We start from the raw sequence: 4,571 nt of genomic DNA, 5'->3' as shown, positions 1-4,571 counted from the left end.
TACTCTTCAGTTGTTCTGGCCTACTCCTGTCTGGAACTTCTCTACATATCTTTTAGTAGTCATCCAGGCAGTCATTTCTAGGACACCATCCCTGACTATCTTCACTCTACTTGACTCGCCTGACCCATGACCTCATACGTCTGTGTGCCCCTGGTGTTTTCATGATGCTTCTTCCTCTAGTCTGATAGACTTCGGGGGCTTTGTCTTCATGAGACTGTATCCTCCCCTCACAGGTGACAGATGCTCAACAATGAATGGAGGAAAGGAGAGACAGGCATGGATCAGGGACTGGGTTAAAAGAATCTGCAGAGACCATATCCAGTGGCTAGGCATGGCCCCTGGTTGAGGATGGAACCACCCACTCATCTCAACACTTTTTTTTCTAGAACTGAGGACCAAATCCAGGGCCTTGCACTTGCTAGGCCATCTCAAAACTTTTAACCCAGAATTGTTCCTGTCTAAAGGAAATGCAGGGATAAAGAGTGGGACAGAGACAGAAGGAAAAGCCATACAGAGACTGACCTACCTAGAGATCCATCCCATCTGCAGACACCAAATCCAGATACTACTGCTGATGCCAAGAAGTGCTTGCTGACAGGAGCCTGGTATAGCTGTCCCCAGAGAGGCTCTGTCAGAGCCTGACAAATACAGATTCAGATGCTCAGATGCTCACAGTAACCAGTGGAGGTGTTAGGGGAAGGAGTGAAGGAGCTGAGAGGGTTTGCAACCCCATAGGAAAAACAACCAAATCAACCAACCAGATCCCCCAGAGCTCTCAGGGACTAAATCACCAACTAAAGAGCACACATGGAGGGACCCATGGCTCCAGCTACATATGTAGCAGAGGATGACCTTACCTGGCATCAGTGGGAGGGGAGGCCCTTTGTCTTGTGAAGGTTCAATGCCCCAGCATATGGAAAGGCTGGGGTGGTACGGTGGGAGTTGGTGGGTGGGTGAAGAAGCACCCTAATAGAAGCAGGGGGGAGGGGATGGAGTGGGGAGTTTTCGGAGGGGAAACCGGGAAGGAGGGCAGTATTTGAAATGTAAATAAATAAAATAACTAATAAGAAAATTCTTATACACTTAAGGAATTTCCCAAGTTCAGAGAAGTTATTCTGCACATTCAGAAATGTGCCCCCTTTCTAGTGTCACAAACTCTATGGTAATCCAACGTCCTGGGGGCACCTTTCCTCTCTCAACCTCCTTCATTGTTCACATGCACTGTTCTTTCTCCCTCTGACCTGTCTCCTAGTTTCTGTTCCCTTAGTGTTTAGAATGTTCTAGAACATTTATTTTGGTTTTTCTCAAAACAAACAAACTCATTGATGAACTCTGGATATTAATAATCTGTCCCCAGGTCTGCGTCTGTTTCCCTAGGTAGGGAATCAGTGCAAATATCTTCAGAAGTCAGTCCATACTGTAGGATGGGAAGAAACCTTGCCAGGGATGAGGCTGGTTTTGCAATTAACTAGAAGGGGAAACCTGAAGCAGTAGACGCTAAGATAGGAATATACGTTGCCTGTGGTCCAGTCAGGCTCTACCAGGACTCTCGTGGGCTCCCGGCACTTCCACCTTTTGAGCCTCTTTTCCACATTTAAAAAAATATATTTTCCTGTTTTGTCATAGATATTAATTTAATACTGGATGGATTCAAGATCATACATATTTATTATGATGTCAAAAATAAAATAAATCTTTTTTTTTTTTGGTTCTTTTTTTTTTTTCCGGAGCTGGGGACCGAACCCAGGGCCTTGCGCTTCCTAGGTAAGCGCTCTACCACTGAGCTAAATCCCCAGCCCCAAAATAAATCTTAAAATGTGTCCATGAATCAAAATATTTCCTGGGTTTCCAAAAAGACTTGTGTTCCCTGGTCATTGCATCAGTTCTACCTAACGGCAGTCTATGATGAGTCCATCTTCCTTCCTACTGTGACTTGAATGCATATTGCTTTTCTGTCACTTTGGGTGACACTATCCTTTCTGTCTGAAACATCTGTCTCCTAGCCAGCCCAGCCCAGCCCAGCCCAGTTCTCTGCCTCACTCTTTGCTCAGTCCTACCCACACACTAGGTCCAACTACAATGTTCCTTTCTCTTGCCAGATTCAGCAAATTAAGCTACAGGACACCTAATTAAATTTGAACTTCAGGTAAATAACCCATGTTTCTAACGTGAGTATGTTTTACATATCACCCATCTCAGATATTGTAGGAGACATGCTTATACTAAGAAATTATGTGTGTTTATCTGAATTTCGCTTTAGCAGGACAGCCTGCCTGTGTTTTATCTATGACCCTGTTCCGTAGTATGTCTCATTTTGCCCTTCGTCTAACCTGTTGCTCCTGTCAAGACCCTCTCTGCATACTTATGCCCCTATGTGCCTCCCTCTCCTTGGGAAGTGTCACTGACTGCCCCCATGCCCTGTCTACAGTCCCACCTCCATTACAATCACCTGTTGTGGCCTGGGGATGAGGCAGGGGATAAGCAGTTATGTGTGACTAAGTGTGTTTTCCCTCGATTCCCCAACTCTTATTTGCTTATTTGCAGGGATGACTTGGCAGCATTTGGTTTTAATTTCTTTCAGGGTGGCGTGTGGCTTAGGCTGAGGATGAGTTAACTGTTGCATGGGAGGACAGTAGCAATGCTGCTAATGTGTCCCAACAAGATGCTCAGGATCCAACACTTCATCAACTGTGGAAAAAAGCCAGAGGCCCCCAGTTGAGACCCGAAATTCCTTTCTGCCATTTGCAAGGTTAGATCATGGGGTGGTGGTGGTGGTGGTGGCAATGTCTCAGGTTCCCTGTCCTTGGGGAATTGTTTCCAAAGTGACTCCGTTGCAACTCACACAGAACTCTTTTTGGTTTTGAGTCTCAGGTTCAGAAAGTGATGAGATTAAACGCAGAGTGGATCCATCCTTTTAAAAGCGATATTTAAACCTACTTCACTTGGCACCCACCCCAGATTCCTTGCTTAACACAGGAAAAACCCTCCTAAGATCGTCACGTGAGCATGGACAGCCTGGTGTGGAGAGCAGCTTCTGTCTGAGGACACAGACCTGGGAGAGAACCAGATGCTAGGCTGAGGCAGCCGAGCCTGGGGAGAGTCCTACATGGTAAGGAGAAAGTTTCCTTTTTCATTTTTAAGGATTTCCCAGTTTTCAACACACTCACTCTTCTTGGTTGAATGAAATTTCCAAAGTTGGCCACTGGTTGTTTTGTTTTTCTTAGTGAGCCAGAAACCACAATGCCCAAATACAGTGTGTGTGTATGAGTGTGTGTGTGTGTGTGTGTGTGCGTGTATGAGTGAGTGTGTGTGTATATGAGTGTGTGTGTGTATGAGTGCATGTGTGTGTGTGCGTGTATGAGTGCGTGTGTGTGTGTGTGCATGTATGAGTGTGTGTGTGTATGAGTGCGTGTGTGTGTATGTGTATGTGTGTGTGTATGAGTATGTGTATGAGTGTGTGTGTATGTGTGTGTATGAGTGTGTGTGTGTATGAGTGTGTGTGTGCATGTATGAGTGAGTGTGTGTGTGTGTATGACTGCGTGTATGAGTGAGTGTGTGTGTATGTGTGTATATGAGTGTGTGAGTGTGTGTATGTGTATGTGTGTGTATGAGTGTGTGTATATGAGTGTGTGAGTGTGTGTATGTGTATGTGTGTGTATGAGTGTATGTATGAGTGTGTGTGTATGTGTGTGTTTGAGTGTGTGTGTATGAGTGTGTGTGTATGAGTGTGTATGTGTATGTGTGTGTATGTGTATGTGTGAGTGTGTGAGTGTGTGTGTGTATGAGTGTGTGTGTGTATGAGTATGAGTGTGTGTGTATGAGTGTGTGTGTATGAGTGTGTGTATGAGTGTGTGTATGAGTGTGTGTGTGTATGAGTGTGTGTGTGTGTGTGTGTGTGTGTTGTCTGCTCCTTTTACTCACTCCAGGATGGTCACATGTCCTCTCTCGTCTGTTCCTACAGCTGTCTGAACAGTTCTAGCAATTCTGCTACGTTGCCCTGTAGAAGCATCTGGAAAGATGTCATCTAGGTGGTACCAATCAGGGACTCTGTCTAGACTCTTGGCTACCTCAGCATAAATTGCTGCTTCTGATTGGTTGACACTGTTTCCTATATTCAGGCCCATGGTCACCTGTAAGTAGGCTTTTCTGTTATTTTTGATTACCATACCCTGCTTGCAGTCTTGATCACTACAATCGCACTGATGATCACTACAGTATCAAATTCTATGCCTTTTTCCCAAACAAAATCTTAGCTCCCTGAGACCAAAGATTCATTCATGTTTGTCTGTTCGTTTTTGTTTATTGCCACTTTTGGATCTCCAGTACTCTGAATGGTGCCCGGCACAATGTAGGCACATCATAAATGTTTGTTGAATGAATACATAAAGAACAACCTTACAAGCCTTTTCCCACCTGAGTAGTGACCGGTCCTGAGAAGTTGAGGAGTACAGTCATTGACCAACCACGACACTGTGGTGGTGAAGGGCCCAGGTCTCAATCAATATCTGATGCCTGCCTGGCCCAGTCATACTTCACTGGCTCTTGAGGAAATAAATACAAAGGCACCGAAA

Source organism: Rattus norvegicus, chromosome 2, assembly GCF_036323735.1.
Source record: "Rattus norvegicus strain BN/NHsdMcwi chromosome 2, GRCr8, whole genome shotgun sequence".
NCBI lineage: Eukaryota > Metazoa > Chordata > Mammalia > Rodentia > Muridae > Rattus > Rattus norvegicus.
Note: the sequence above shows the minus strand (reverse complement) of the source record.